This window comes from Bos indicus, chromosome 18 (genome assembly GCF_029378745.1).
Source record: "Bos indicus isolate NIAB-ARS_2022 breed Sahiwal x Tharparkar chromosome 18, NIAB-ARS_B.indTharparkar_mat_pri_1.0, whole genome shotgun sequence".
In the NCBI taxonomy this organism is placed as follows: Eukaryota; Metazoa; Chordata; class Mammalia; order Artiodactyla; family Bovidae; genus Bos; species Bos indicus.
The window spans coordinates 33,357,487-33,374,249 of record NC_091777.1 but is presented as its reverse complement, the minus strand read 5'-3'; the positions used below and the strand labels follow the sequence as shown (position 1 = coordinate 33,374,249).

Below are 16,763 nucleotides of genomic sequence, written 5' to 3'. Positions count from 1 at the left end.
TACATTATATTATTATAAATAATCTAGAGATGATTTGAAGTATATAGAAGGATGTATGTAGATTATATGTCAAGATTGCACCATTTTATGTAAGGAACTGGAGTATCCACGGATTTTGGTATCTGTAGGCCAGGGGACGGAGAAGGCGATGGCACCCCACTCCAGTACTCTTGCCTGGAAAATCCCATGGACGGAGGAGCCTGGTAGATTGCAGTCCATGGGGTCGCTAAGAGTAGGACACGACTGAGCGACTTCACTTTCACTTTTCACTTTCATGCGCTGGAGAAGGAAATGGCAACCCACTCCAGTGTTCTTGCCTGGAGAATCCCAGGGACAGGGGAGCCTGGTGGGCTGCCGTCTATGGGGTCGCAGAGTTCGACACGACTGAAGTGACTTAGCAGCAGCAGCAGCAGGCCAGGGGAATCAATCCCCCTTGGATACTAAGGGACAGTGTTGTTGCTGATGCTAATACTAAAGATATTCTGTCCCTGATGGCTCAGATGGTTAAGTGTCTGCCTGCAGTGTGGGAGACCCAGGTTCGATCCCTGGGTTGGGATGATCCCCTGGAGAAGGAAATGGCAACCCACTCCAGTAGTCTTGCCTGGAAAATTCCATGGACAGAGGAGCCTGGTAGGCTACAGTCCATGGAGTCACAAAGAGTTGGACACAACTGAGTGACTTCACTTTCACTTTCTTTCACATTCTGTCCCACTGCTATCATAAATGCTCCTGTTCCCATCAGGAATGCTAATGTATCACATGTCTCAAGCAGAAGGCAGAGGTTTTGAGCTCAATAAATACATGTGTATTTACTCCCTAGTAGGGATCTGTGAATTGTTTTTCTACACATGGAAACAGCAGAGTGAGGGCAAGAAACTGCAAGGTCTTGTAGACAAACACCATCACACAATTTAGCTCTCTTGATTTCACTCTCAGTGTTGGGGACGTTTCTTTGACTTTTATATTTTGTCAGAATATATATCTGTATTTATATCTAGATATAGATATGGACGAGATTTCCAGAAGAATGAACAGACGATGCCATGATTTTGCCTTCAGTGATGATGTATCTCCTGGGGGAGGGGTGGGGTTTTCTCAAGCCAGTGATCATAGTCCGAGAATCAGAGGATCAACATAATTGCCGCCTTCTGCTTCAGAAGCACTTGAACTAAATGTCTCTGTGTTTCCATGTCTGTGAATGGTGTGAATGTGGGTGTTAAGCACACAGAGAACGTACAGATGCATTTCTGGCTAACATGAATTGAAGCGAAAATATTTGGAAAGAGTCGGCTTTATCCTTGATACGAAGAGGTAAGATGCTGCAAAGTCTTGAAGATGAACAGAATAGTGAATGATATAATGTTAAAGCCGTTTTATCAATCGATCCCATCAAATGCTTGGGAAACTTGATATTGCTGAGTTTTATAGCTGTGCAATGACTTAATATTTAAAAGGATTTCCCCCTTTAAGCATACTGTGTTGATTGCAAAAACCTGTACAGTTCCTTTTATGGTACCTCATAATTCACTTTTTCATTGTCTTGACTGTGAGAAACGTGTTAGGATATGTTGGGCGTGAGATGGAGCATTTGCTAATTTTATTTTTCCTTTCTTTTCTCTGCTGGCATTGTGTTTCTGCATTCGAGTACCATGTGTATAATTAGCCTATGCGATAGCTTCAGTTTCATTGTTATTAATTATCCTTTTTACATTAAATTTTCACGTTTCTGCCACAGGCACCTTATGGTAACAAATATTTTCTTCTGGAGCCAAGGAAGAAAGTACACACATGTAATGAGCTTCTATATCATGCCAGGCTCTTTGCCCCATCACCTCATTTTACCCCTGTGTAACCATCAACAAAAGTGCTTATACACATTTTTTCTTAAACTGACATTTAAAGAGATTAAGTGATTTTCAGGTTTTCATATATTGGGATGGTAGAGTCAGAAGTTACACCTGCTGGTGTCTTGGCTTCATCATGACCTTTGCATAGGGTGTTTGCTGAGGAATAAGAACCTTGGGGATATTTTTTTCCACTTAGAAATAACCTGGAATTATGGAAAGTGCATGGAATGTGCAGTCAGGCAGGTCTGCATCACATTTATGCCCCTGATACCCCTTAGATGCCTGTTGGAGATTGATTAGACTCTCTTGAGGCTTAGTTGCCCCTTAAGAAACAGGGTTGACCAGACTTCTCTTCCCAAATGTCTGCAGGATTAGAAATACCACGCTCTCCCAGAATGAGCTGGATCACAGGGAGCTAGTCATCTCCCTTTCTTATTTCTCCACCCATCCTTCATTTTCCCAGGCTGTGAGCCACTGACGGAGGTTATTGATGGCTTCTGCAGGTGGAAAAACAGCTCAGTGAGCCCCAGAGAAGGACAGTTCTCTTTTTCGGTCTGTTTGCATCACCCTGTAAAAAGAGAAAAGAACAAGTGAAGACAGCCACGCCTTTCAAGCTGGGGTGCAGGAGTTGGAAGAGGGGTTTGTAGGAGATAAATCAAAGAAAATTGTCTAGAATTGGTACAAACGAAATTTGAGCTTAATAAGTGCTGGAGTGGTGAGGCAGAATTTGTGCTCCTCTATCTGAAAGACAATTTACTGCACCTCCAGGGGAAGGCATCTTGTTGGCAAAAGCTCGGAGGCACAGGAGCACTAATCTCATCCTGCTGAGGACCTGAGACTCACAGCCTTTCTCAAAGGCAGAGCTCTAGGCAGTCAGTCAATGCCCCTTCTTTCTTGGCATACCTCCTTTACGGAAAATATTAGGTACTGCTGCCCTGGTGACTCAGTGGTAAAGAATCCACCTGCCAATGCAGGAGATGCAGGGTTCAATCCCTGGGTCAGGAAGATCCTGGGGAGGAGGAAATAGCAACCCAGTCCAATATTCTTGCCTGGAAAATCCCATGGACAGAAGTACCTTGTGGGCTACAGTCCGTAGGGTCTCATAGGGTCAGAACTGAGCACACACACATACACACATTCAAAGCTCCCTCCCCGCCCCCACCATGAACTAGGTGTGGGGTAAACCAAGTGCTCAATTACACCAGGAGAAAATGACAAATATGTGTATATCCAGGGAGTTTCTTATTCATGTTCAACTTCTTGGGTGCTTTTTTTTTGGACTTTGGGAAAGATAATGTTATTGTTCACGTGTCATATTAAAGTATGTGTTTATGAATGATCTCACTGCCACAATTTAACCTTGGTGACAGCTCTGTGAAGAAGACCTAACCATTTCCATTTTATAGACAAGATTGCTTGTTCAGAGAAGTTCAGTGGCTGCCCCGGGGTCACACAGCTATTTGGGACAGAGCTGTTCCATTCGATGCCATGTGGTTTCACTGGCTTTTCAGTAGCACTTTGTCCAGGGACAGTATCATGGGAGGATACGGCTGTGCCTGTTCCATCAAAAGAGATAGATCTGTAGGGCTATATTTCTTGTTAGAGGTAGATTCTCCTGAAATACCCTTTTGGCTATACTGTGAAAGCCAGTGATTCAAAGATCCTTGCCAAAGGATCATCATAAATCCTGTTTAGACACAGAAATCCCTGAAGGAAGAAAGGTTCTTTGCAGTGGCCCACAGCCTGGAGCAAGTGTCCAGAAGAGGGAAATTTGCAGCCACGCTTGAATGAGAGCTGAGGGGCTTGTTTACATGGGCAGGGACACAGATGGTCCCATAAGTAGGATTTGATGAAGAGTCCCCCTCCCCCGACATGGAGAGCGGGTGAGGGCTTTTGGACAGTGTTGTCTGAGTGGCCACTGTCACATGTGGATTCTTATAATCCCCGTCCTGAGTTGTTATGTCTCATTCAGAGACAAGCAAGCTTGTCTGATATTCTGTTCCAGACCTTGGTGAAAACTGAAGGCATGGCTGACAGCCATTTCTTCCAGTCCTCTCTCCCTCCATCCCTTTAGTCAAGTCAGGCTGGCAGACCAGTCTGGCAGTACACACCCCCAAATGGTGGAGAGAGGAGCAGATCACCAGGCAGGCAAGCTTATCCTTCTGTCGAGTCAGTCTGCTCATGTTTGCCAGGATCCACCATGTGTAGGACACAGTGCTCTGTGCTCGAGGGTGTGAGATGTGAGGGAGGAGAATGGTAAGCGTGTGCGTGTGTGGTTAGGGGTGCTTTCTTCCTTTTGAAGGGATATTCCCAGGCATCAGCATTTTAATAAAGAATATTAACCGTTTCTTCCACCCCAGGATGGAAGACACTTTAATATCACCACAATAAGTTCTGCATTATTTTGTATAACAGTTAGGAAGAATATTATTTGGAACACACACACTCTGAGGAAGGCTTGGGCTTGGAAACAGAGGTGAAAATTACAAGGGTATGTCCGTGGGAGCGTCTTACTAATGTTTATGTGCTTGGGTGCTTTTTTTGGACTTCAGGAAAGGTAATGTTATTCTTCATGTATCATGCATAAATCTATATGAATTATCTCACTGCAACAATCCTGTAAGGTAGACACTGTTAGGATCACTTTCCAAATAAAAAAGAAGGTTCAGAGAGGTTAAGTCACATGCCCGAGGTCACAGGGCTAACATGTGAGGGGACGGTCCTCTGAACCCAGGTTGTTGTTCATTCAGCACTCAGTCATGTCTGCAACCCCAGGGACTGCAGCATGCCAGGCTTTCCTGAACCCCAGGTTACTAAGTCCAAACCAGCTGTATTCCTGTCCCTCCCTGGAGTTTTACTGCAGGGCATTGAAAGACAGTTAATGTGGGTATGTTGAACAAGCGCTGTTTTATTATGCTTATCACAGCTTAATCCCTTTGGAGCCTTGGTGTTTTTGCAGTGCTAACTGATGCACAGCCCTGTCCTGTCCTCTGTGACATTCCTGTCCCTGCTTCCACATCCAGGCAGAGGAGCGAGGGGAAGAGAAACTTAAATGAACGCCCCAAAGGGCAGTCACTGGGAGTCAGTGTGTATTTGCTTTATTCTGTTTGTTTGATTTAGAACAAAACAACGAGTGTTCCCTGCCTCTGGGTCCGAGGACTTAGCTTCAGATTTTACAACAGTGGTTCCTATGAATAATGCAAGAATTTCCAGGTTGTCTGAAAATAACCATGGCATCGAAGAGACACACGGAAATGAAGCTCAGGTGTTTACTTCCTCTTCCCCATGTCCCAAGCTCAGCAGCCTCAGGAGGCCTCAGTCCTCTCCCCACACCTACTGGAGGAGAATCTGCATTTTAATAATATCCTTTGTTCCTATAATTAATGTGACTTGCCCAGTACCTCCCAGCCAAGACCAGGGCCAGGATGAAGTGAGTGAGTCACTCAGCAGGGTCTAAAGTTTGCTCCAAATGCAGTGATCAATGTGAGCAATATTTAATACAATATTTTAAATATATATACATATTTAAATTAAAGGTACCTGGACATCCTCAGTCTTCTCCCTTCTAGATCCTTGGGAGAGAGGGTGGGAGAAAAGGCTAGAGAAGTTCTGGGAGCTTTGATTTCTTGTGAAATTGCATTGAGTTGTTTCTATTTTGGTCTGCATACCTCTATATTATTGGATTTTCCATAACTGTGATTATACACAAAGAATGGACTATTATAACCCAAACATTTAAACTCCGAGTTCAGTTTGACTCCTGAACATGGATCATACTAATGATGCTGATAACGATCAAAGTAGTAGGTAAGGTTCATCTAGGGCTTGCAGTATGCTAAATGCTTTACATGAATGAACTTATTTCATCTATACAGGAACCCTATGAGAGAGGTTCCATTTTTATTTCCACTTTAGAGATGAAGAGATGGAGGGGTACAGAGGATAAGGCAGCTTGTCTGAGGTTGTCCAGTTAGTAGTAACTAGCAGGGGTTGAATTCAGATCCAGACAACTTGCTCCAGAGCTTGCTCTCCTGCTGCTGCTGCTGCTAAGTTGCTTCAGTTGTGTCCGACTCTTCGACCCCATAGACGGCAGCCCCCTGGCTCCCCCGTCCCTGGGATTCTCCAGGCAAGAACACTAGTGTGGGTTGCCATTTCCTTCTCCAATGCATGAAAGTGAAAAGTGAAAGTGAAGTCGCTCAGTCGTGTCTGACTCTTAGTGACCCCATGGACTGCAGCGCACCAGGCTCCTCAGTCCATGGGATTTTCCAGGCAAGAGTACTGGAGTGGGGTGCCATTGCCTTCTCCTTGCTCTCCTTACTACTTAACAAATCTACAAAGAAAATAGTGGCAGGGTTGGGGGGGAGGGAGATGAATTTACATGGTATTCAAAGTTCTAAAGCAAATTTATGCAGGTTTCTTTTCCTTCAGTGTTCAAGTATTAGATTGCCAAGTGTCTTTTTAGCCTGGAAAATCTGTCCCTTTTTACATTTTTTATGTTAAAACGCTCTTTAAAACAATGAAACGAGCAATAGACGATAGTAGTTGCCTTTCAAAAATGTACCTAAAATTTTGGCTGCCATTTTCTTTTTAATTAGGCCAGGAGTGGGGCGGGGCAAAGATGCTTTTCCTTGGAGGGGAGGACACATGTTTCAGTCTCCCCTGCCATGCTGGCCGCACCTGTGAGCCCAGGTGGGCCCCCCGGTGGCCCTGCCCCGCCCCTGTCTTTGCTTGCTCCGGCCTCCCTGGCTGGCGTCTGTGTGGGACTCATTAGCAGTGGGTGTGTGTCTCGCCACAGTGGTTTATTCACAAGGCTGCCGGCGGTGCCAGGGATAGTGGCCGCCTCTCTGGCTGCCCGGGCCAGTCGCCGCTCCCCACTGTCCAGTACAGAGCTGGGCCGCACCCTCTCACGGCCCTTCAGCCTCTGGAGTCCCCGTGGGAGGTGCCCTGGGATCGAGGAGGGAAGGTACCTTGGAGATGGACTGTCACGGCCGGCTCCTGCCTCTCAAGGAAGACTCTAGGCGGCCAGCGCCTGCGCGGTGACCTCTGCGATGGTGCAGTGAGTAGGCACTGAATTTAACGCGCCTGGCCTCTCCATCAGCCAGCTCGCGTGCAGGTGCCGGCCGCAGTGGCTGGCCCGGACGTGGGACGGGAATGATGGCACAGGGATCCCGGCAAAGGGAACAGGCTCTGGCGGACACAAGCTTAGTGCGGGTTTTATTTACGCCCCGCCCGGGCTATCGCAGCTGTCCCCTCCGGACCGCTCTGTACGATGTGCGCTTTTTCTGTACCTGCTACTCCCGACCTCCAGCTGATTTGAGGTTGGTTTTTAATTCCGGCTTGGGCGCTCCTGCTGTCAGAGCCAGGGCCCGAGGCTCAGCCTGAACTGTTGATCCTATTTTAGGAGTTTAGGGAAGTTTGTTCTGGCCCATCGGTGAGAGAGCTGGTGTGAGCTGGGACCCGTTGCCAGATTGTGGTGCCTGGGGACATGCACTTGGGGCACTCCTTCCATCTTTGTCTTTGTCTGGTCTCCTGCTCATTAAACCTTCCTGGGCCTGTGGAGTTGACTACCAATTGGTGCCTGACCTACTTACAGGCTCCCTGTAAGTAGGGAGCCACTACATTCGCCCTCGCTCATCATAATAAATGGATCATAAAGGCTGGTTCACTGTGATTCAAAGTGGACTCATTTTAGAATCCTTTCTACTTCCTGAGGTGTGTATTTGTGCATGTGGATACATGTGTGATGCATGTGTGTGGATTCATGTACGCCTGTGTGTGTGTGTGTGTGTGTGTGTGTGTGTTGTGCAGCTACCTGAATGCAGGCTGGCATGTTCCTCGTTGCTATGCTGGTGCTTTGCTTATGGGAGCAGTCCTGTGCTGTGTATCAGGGTATTGTTAACAGGCTTGCTGTTTTCCCTGCATCCATCTCCTTTCATTTTCTACTTGGAGCACTTTCTCGTGAGCAAGGGTGCTCACATTTTCTGCTCTTGGTGTCAGCTCTGTTTGCCTCTCTTCTGCCAAAGGGCACCATGGCGTTACTCAAAGGACCTTTTGAACTGTGTGTTCAATGAGTGAAGAGCTCATTCGGGACGGTTACTGGGACAGCACACGCTTCCAGCGGGTCCCGGTTGCCTCATTGCTGGGCCGTGACTCATGCCTTTGGCGTCTGCCTCTGCTGATCTCAGAAGCCATGTGGGAGGTTGGTTTTGTTGGTGCATCCCGGGGTCTGTGACCTTTTCAGCACCGTTTTATCTCACATTTTGAAAGATACTTCCCCCCTCTCCAACAAACTGCAGTTATAAAGTAATAACCGATCTGTGTTCTCATTTTTAATTAATCGTATATACATAATTGCCAATCAGAGTTTCCAATCAGTATGAGTTAATCAGCCTTAACATTTATTTATTCACCCAGCACCTTCTCTGTGGCTGACCTATGCCAGGTGCTGGGAATAGAAAAGGGAACACGAATCAGTCTTAGTGGGAGTTTCCAGTATATTCTGTTCTTGTTAACTCATCATTTTAACTTGGGGTAGAGTTGATTGAGCTCCCTCTGTGTGTCCAGAGTGGCACCAGTTTCCTTGAGTATACCACCCCGTTTCCTGCTCAGAGCACTCCAGTGAGGTAGGCATTTGACACACCACTTTTCACATCAGGCAACTGACAGAGTTACAGAGTTGAGTCATTCACTCCAAGTCACATTTAATCACAAAGCAGAGGATTTGAACTCAGGATTGCAATACTCTAAAACTTTTCCATGGATATTACAATCACTAACTCCCTGAATTCCTTCCTTCTCTTCCCTACTGGGTAGGTGTTTGCTTTCATGGGCACGAGAGTGCCGTATGTTTTCTCCATGTTCTAGTGTTTCTGGTTTAGGGTTCTCCCTCCCCCTTTTTCTGAGATATAATTGAAATATAACGCTGTCCTAGCCCAGGGTGCACCATATAATGATTTGATATATAGATACACCACAAAATGATCACCACACTCAGTTAACATGGATCGCTTCACATAGTTACATATTTTGTTCTTGTGATGAGAACTTTTAAGATCTACTCTCTTGGCAACTTTCAAATATATAAAACATGATTGTTTGAAGTCTCTGTTTGTACTTAAGTTTGAGGTCTCTGAAAACCCTAAGTACAGATGAGTGTGTTGCCTCATAGAATAAATGGAGCTGCAGGCTTCCTAAGACATTCAGCTTACTCACCTCCTGCTTAGATGAGGAAACAGAGTAGCAAAGGGGTTTGCCTGTGGTCACACAGCCTCAGAGTCTGGACATGTACTCAGGACCCCTGACGTGTTGCTCACAGCACATTTCCTTGTTACTGGCTCATCTGTTCTCTCAAGAGGTCTTCTGGGTAATTCTCTTCAGGCTGGCGGTAAGAGCAGCCAGCATTAGAGGAGGACATGGGCTCATTAAGGGTGGAGTCTAAGTTTGTCCACCCCTCTGTTCCCAGTCTCCAATACAGCCCCACATCCACCTAGGTGGTCAGTAGGTGCATGTTGGATGAAGGAACTGGATGAAATGAAGGGGGGCCTCCAGGGATAATCCAATCGTGCTACCTTTTTGGTACTTGTTGAACTCCCTTCTTGCATCCTCCCACACCAAAGGGTACTTTAGAACCAAATTGATGATATCAATATTTAATTGGACACTTTGATGATTCAGTCATTTAGCATCATAAACTATTTTCCTGTTTCTATTTTGGAATAAATTGGCTGGTTCTTTTGGTATCTCTCGGCAGAATTTTTTTTTTTTTTTTTTTGGCTCTACGGGAAATTGATGGAGGGATTTCAGTATCAGGCTCCTGGTTCCCTTTGGGTGTGGCCACCTCATGTTATCTTCTGTGCAAGAGAGATGCTGCCAGTTGCCTAATGAGACTTTATACAATTGCAAATTTATGTCTAAGACAGATAATATCTTTTTTTTTTACATTATATAAGAAGTGAGGAAGAAGAGAGGGGAAAAACCACCCACGGTTCCTCCACTCTGACTCATAAATTGTCCTTATTTTTCTCCTCCTTTCCAGTACTCAAGAATATTTTTACATCATCGTAATTGGAGTGAAGATTTTGTTTCATAATGAACCGCGTTGAAAAATTCCAACATGTTCTTCCACATTGCTTTACAATTCGCATAATTTCAGTTTGGGGAAGGACTGCAATTTCATGCAGGGTGTGTACTGTGTCTTACTTTAAAATCGTCCTATTACAACAAGGCAATTTTGGCTTTAGGTGAGCAGAAAGATATAGTTATTATTGAGAATCTGGGTGAAATAGAATAGGATTAGAAAAGATTTGCCATACCTAGAAGGTCCTGTACTTCAAGTCAGTTATTCCATATCAGCCAGCTTGTTAAAAGCTCAAGTGCTCTGTTTCCTTAATGAAAAAAGGAACACTTGAAACATTCACAGAGAAGCCGAGAACTGGCCAATATCAGAATTTTTTGGTCCTTTTCTCTATTTTTAATAATTTAGAATGTTAAAATGCCATTAGAAGCAAGCATCCTTCCTAATTGCCAGAAGCATTTTCCTCATTTCTGAAAATGGGTAGCATTTTAACTGGCAGCCAAAACAACCAAAGCAATAAACAGTGAAAGCTGAGTACTTAAGAAAGCCAACTTGGTCTTCAAACTTCTTCAGGAGAAACAATTAGAAAGGCAGAAAATGGCTGAAATAAATCCATCCACTCACGTTCAGTTCAAATGTGTTAGAAGTCGTCCTTGTAGGAGGCTATGGGGTTTGAGGGGATGTGGCTGCAGAAGTGACCTGGTGATGAGCTGACCTGGAAGAGAAGGTCGGGAGGCTAATTCTGTTTGCATTGTAATCCAGCGGGGTCGTGGAGGGGATCTTCTTTAGGCCACTAAAAATTGACAGTCTAGTAGATCCAAGTAAGCTGCCATTTCTCCTTTCTTTTCGTCCTATCTTATTTTGGGAGCTCTCTCCCTTCTCGCCCTCCCGCCTCCCCTGTAACTCGGTGTTTGCTTTGGATAAGCCATGGGTGTCTGTGTGCTGGGGACGAGAGGGAGGCAGGAGATGTCAGGACCCCCACTCACCCTGCAGCTACCATACCATCCACATTTGCTTCCTCCTTTCCTTCTTCCCCCTCCCTCCCCGTTCCTTTCTGTCCCACCTTAACTTGGTCCTCAATACTAGTGTTTATGTCTGCAAAAAGACTGGCACATAGAACTACTCGACACGTTATTATTGAATAAGTGAAGGAATGAATGGTGAGAGCTGTAGAGAAGAAAGCCTTGTAGTGAGGGGACCGTGGGGCTAGGAAGACGTCTGCCTCCCTTGAATGCACACCCATTACTGTTGTGATGCCCTCCTGTTTCCTCTTCCTGCGTGTACCCGCTGCGTCCTATGTAATATCTAACCTGTTCACATATATGTTCTCTCTGGCTGCCTAGTCATCTGTCTGTTGTATGCTCTAATGAGCATACAAATAGAAATAATTTTCTATTTTCCCCCTTGTGATTCTGTGAATTTCCTGCAGATTTTTGTGAATAAAACCTTACTCTCTTGTACACCCATAGCTGATTCATGTCAAGATATAGCAAAAACCACCACAATATTGTAAAGTAATTAGCCTCCAATTAAATAAATTAATTTTAAAAAAACCCTTACTCTCACCCCTGCTATGTATAAAATGGACAAAACAGAGCTCCCGTGGATTAAACAGAGAAGAGGAAGATGTGGGGATCCCAGAACCCCACCCACCCACGCTGCCCTCACCCACCACAGCCCCGTCAGTAGCCTCTGGGGAATCTGGGAATTTCCTAGTCTCTGCTAAACACAGTTAGAAGAATCGCTGGATTAGAGCACCACTGAGTTTCCAGTTGGCTCTTACATCCTGAGATTTGTGATGACCTTCAACCTTCAAGTCTGCGTCTCTGTGCTTAAAGTTTATAACAAATGCAGATAATTATACACTAGGTGCTACAGGAGATTTAAGGGATGCAGAGCTTCTGCTCTCTGTAAGTTCACAGGGATGGGGGGTGGCAGGTAAATGTAATGGTTCCCTAAAACAACGAGGTACCCTAGGGCGTAAGGCCAGAATGGCTGATAAAGATTGTGAGCAGTCGATATTGCCCCGTGCCTGCATGCTAAGTCATTTCAGTTGTGTCTGAAATGTGACCTAATGGACTGTAGCCCACCAGGATTCTCTATAGCCCATGGGATTCTCCAGGCAAGAATACTGGAGTGGATTGTCATGCCCTCCTGCAGGGAATCTTCCCAACCCAGGGATCGGACCCGTGTCTCTTATGTCTTCTGCATTGGGAGGTGGGTCCTTTACCACTAGCGCCACCTGAGAAGCCCTCGATATTGCCTCTCATTCCATCAAATACTGGTTGAGCATCACAGTTGATTTAAAAGGGTCCCAAGAAAAAGACGTGATCCATTCTGTTTCATTAACCATTTAAAATTTTCTATGTCACTCATCATTAATTGTTTGCTGCTTATTTTTTATGCTTGCTTCCTAACTCTGCCACTGGATATAAGCTCTGCAGAGATAGCAGCCCTGATGTTTGGACTATAGTGTCCTGAGCAGGATCTGACACATAGTAGATGCTCAAGAAGCAGTGGGGGTCGGGTTGAATGGTTGGTAGTGATGATGCCCTAAGGAGCTGGTATGTATGTGTGTGTGTAGAGGTGGGAAAGGAAGGTGAATTATCATGAGGTCATCATTTTGTTAGGGCCTTGGAGGACAAAGAAAAGTTTAAAAAGATGAAAAGAGTTTAATGCATTCTATGCGAGACAAAAGTGGGATCGAAGATCGAGAAGGGTGAGATCATATGGTAGGTGGGGCCAAAAACGATCAGTTCCTGGAAGGAGCTGCCCCTGGTGAGGCGGAAAGTTGGCTGAGCTCGCTCATGCAGGGCGTTCTGTGGGGTCAGAGTGGGGTAAGAATGAAAGTCAGATCGCCAGGGTTTGAAGCCCTATAAGTTAGGGGCCGGGGTGCATTAACTCAGCCTCTCTGTGGTACATTTCTCCATTTTCTAATTCACGTGGTGATCCATGTAAGCACAGGCCCTCGAAGAAAGCCATCTTGCTTGCGACAGCCAGAAGAGGCCAACCCAAGGAGGACTTCTATTCTTTGAAACCAGGAGCGGCAGAAGCCGACTCACAGTGCAGAGTAGGACTGTACCAGCCTGTGCAGGATGGACGGGCCCTCACATCCTCCAGGGAGAGAGGTGCTGCCGGCATCCTCCCACAACCCCTTCCTTCCCTCACCTGCTAGAGACTCTGCGTGTCCTCCACACCCACTCTGCTCTAAGCTGCCAAATAATTCCAGCTCCACTGTGTTTACTCTCAGGATGTTGCTCGTTGCCTGAGGCAGGGTCGTCCATGTGAGAACCAATGGGGTAAATAACTGTCTGGCCTCAGTGTCTGGAATGACTGTGATCTGAGGACGGGCTCTCCTTTCGTGGGCTCGTGGCCCTGCACCTGAACGTGGTTTCCGTCCCCATGTGTGGTGCAGCCTGGGCGAGTGTATGAGTTCTTAGCCAGAGCTCTGCCTGTGAACCTTCGTTCAAATTATTCTGTGCTGCCATTTCTCCTCTTCTCGCTTTTATCGTGTGAAGCAATACTACATGTTTTCTGTGCTGTAGGCCTCCTCGCAGGCAGCCTTAGGTCCCCTTTGGGATAAAACAGGGTGTACCTAAGATGTGTGACAGGAATTCTAAAGAGAGGCAGGGTGGATTCCGTGTCCAGTGAGTTTACAACCTAGTTTCTTCTCCAGGAAGACCTATGTTCCTGGAGATTTCTGGACTCTAGCTCTCGCCCCCACCACCAGGTAGGGACTGAGGTTTGTCTCCTCCTTGTCATTCTGTCTCTACCCTTGCAAGGGAGCCATGGCCATTCCTTGCAGTCCCCTCATGCACAGGATCTGAGGGGTCACTCTGGTCACTCTGGTCACTCTGAGGCTCCTGCAGAGAAACCATGGGATGCTGGGGGCAGGGTCTTCGTGGGCCCTGCGCCTTACCACCTCCTACTTGGGGCCTCGGTCTCTCCTTCTAGGGCCCCCCACCACCAATTTCAGTCAGTCATTCATGCTGGTCTTCAAAATCTGGTGTGAATATCTGGTCTTCACCCTCATTGCTATTTACTTCATATTTTCTTTTGGCTCATTCTGCTTTTCTTCAATATTTTTGAAGAAAATTATATCATTTATCATCAATGGCAAACTAGTACCTCATCATGAATAGAAAGTGTTAAATGCTCAGTCCTGTCCCACTCTTTGGGATCCCATAGACTATAGCCCACCAGGCTCCTCTTGTCCATAGGATTTTCCAGGTGAAAGTACTGCAGTTGGTTGCTCTGCCCTTCTACAGGGGACCTTTCTGACCCAGTGATTAAACCTGGGTTCCCTGCATTGCAGATTCTTTACTATCTGAGCCACAAGGGAAGCCGCCATCCTAAATAGAAATGCTGAGTGCTGCTGAGTGCTAGGTCGCTTCATTCATGTCCAGTTCTTTGCGACCCTATGGACTGTAGCCCGCCAGGCTCCTCTGTCCATGGGATTCTCCAGGCAGTATTCTGGAGTGGGTTGCCATGCCCTCCTCCAGGGGATCTTCCCAACCCAGGGATTGAACCCATGTCTCTTGTCTCCTGCATTGGCAGCCAGGTTCTTTACCATGATCACCACCTAGGAAGCCCTCCTAAATAGAAGGTAGCCTTCAACTAAATAAAATAAAAAGGAAACAATATAGTCAGTCTACTCTGAACCTGAGACTACCTTCTCAGTTAAAAGAGATATTTGTTCAGGGATCACCGCAAGTAGAGACATTACTTTTGCTGAGATCAGGACAGAAAGATAATTGAAAAGGTACTTCTCCACTTCCTGATTCATTGTCATTTAATGGCAACAATAATAACAGTAATTTGTTGGGCCCCTATTGTGTCAGGCATTGCACTAATTGTTCATCTTTACATAGAGTCGGTGTAACAGAAATGTGATAGATTTTTGATCATGATGATGTGGACTAACATTTAGTGAACAATTAATTTGTCCCAGAAAATAATAGTGTACTTTGCATGTATTAACTCATTTGCCCTCACCACCAGAGGTTCCGAAGGGTGTTGAGATGCCTATTTTACAGATAAGGAAACAACCCTTAGTCATGGAGCTGGTGAGGAGTCAAGTCCCAAATGCCAACAGGCAGGGCCGCTATTTCCTACCCCAGCAGGGGCTGCGCTTCTTTCCAAGGTCTGTCTAATCCACAGCATGGCCTCCCTACCCTCTTGCTGCTTGCTGGGTGACACGCCCACTTGGTCTGGTTCCTGGCTGTCCCTGAGGTAACCAGACCATCTTGTCAGGGGCTGTGAAATCTGGCTGTGTTTACATGTCTCCCCGAGAGCTAAAGGAAGACTTTGTTTGCCCTCATGGTCTCCTGCATATGCAGTGTCCTCTTAAAGATGGCTTCATCCTGGTATCAGGTTTGCCCCATGAAATCAAAGACTCAGAGTGACTATCAGGGAGGGAAAGAGCCTAGAGATCTTCTAGCTCAGTATTTTCCCAACTGTGGTCAGAACTCTGTTGGAAGGAGCTGGGCTGCTGTTAGCTGGGGAACTGATTGCTTCAACTGCAGAATTTTGTAGACTCAGAACAAGAAAGAACCTTACTGACCATCAAATCCAGTCCAGTGCCCCGGGTCAAAATGTATAAGTTGCTGGATATGGAATGTGGTTTAAATATTTTAAGAAGTAAGAAATCAGCATGTTCATAGTGTGTGTGTGTGTGTAACTCACACACTTACAGTATCAGATAACTGAAGATATCAAAGCCTGGAAAGCATACAGAAACCCTGTTTCAAAATTCAGCCTGATTTTCTCGGCTGAAACCTTAAGATAGCGATTTAGCAAGTGAACATTACGGTGGAAGGGGCTTCCCAGGTGGCGATAGTGATAAAGAACTAGCCTGCCCATGCAGGAGACACAAGAGATGTGGGTTTGATCCCTGAGTTGGAAAGATCCCCTGGGGGAGGGCATGGCCATCTACTCCAGTATTCTTGCTTGCAGAATCCAGTGGACAGAGGAGGCTGACAGATTATGTTCCATAGAATCACAAAGACTCAGACACAACGGAAGTGACTTAGCACGCACCCAGCACAGTGGAAGACCTCACAGAGCCTCTGATTTGAGTACAGAAAGGCCATTTGCCTGTCACTTCCACATTAATGATCTAAGCTCAGTCTAATAAGATGACCCAACTCTACACAACTGTGATCAATGCCATTTTATCTTCAGTTTCAGTTCTTATCATTGAAGTTGGTAAAAGTAGCCTTCACTTGTTATTTGAAGAATTTCTTTTTAAAGATGAAAAGAAAGAAATGGACGATGGTGTGTGTGTGTGTGTGTGTGTGTGTGTGTACTTCTGCCTGGGAGGGAAGTCCAGGGGGAACAGCCTAGAAAATGCTTCTTATGAGGATATTAGATTCTTGATATTGGCATGCCATTCTTTAAGAATCTCAAAATTGATGCACACAGTGGAGAATATTATTCTACCAATAAAGTGCAGCAAAGTATAGCTGAAACCTTTTAATGGCCCACTTCCCCTGCCGACCCTGAATGAATCCAGCATACTTAGTGAGGTGTGATAAGGATGCAGAGTGCCCACTAGACTAGCCTGCTGTCTCATATAGTCTCTCTGTGGCCAAATTCATATTTATTCCTAAAGAAAAACTGCAAGTCACCACCGACAGTGGGCCTTCTTTGCACCTGTGCACAGGTGGGACTTTGGTGTTAGGGACTTACTTCTTTATTTATTTTTGATCATTTGTTCAGAAATCACTTGGGAGCATTAGTTTATGCCTCTGTCCACCTGATTTACAATAAAGAAGAAAACATTCATGATTCCTGACCTTGTGGAGCTTGTCGACACTTTGAATTTGTACAGCTTGTATCTT

General features: G+C 45.7%; 1 protein-coding gene across 2 annotated transcripts in view; it reads left to right on the top strand.

The window, feature by feature from the left end:
• The window catches only part of CDH11 (cadherin 11), a 154,156-nt gene that overhangs the window by 37,482 nt on the left and 99,911 nt on the right, over positions 1 to 16,763 (top strand). Inside the window, exon 1 of one of the 2 annotated variants that reach the window (XM_070770691.1) lies at positions 6,723 to 6,903. The exons of the other annotated variant lie outside the window; for it this stretch is intronic. The gene's annotated coding sequence lies outside the window, so the exon portion shown is untranslated. Of the gene's footprint in view, positions 1 to 6,722; positions 6,904 to 16,763 lie in introns of those variants that run through there. 2 annotated transcript variants of the gene reach the window in all.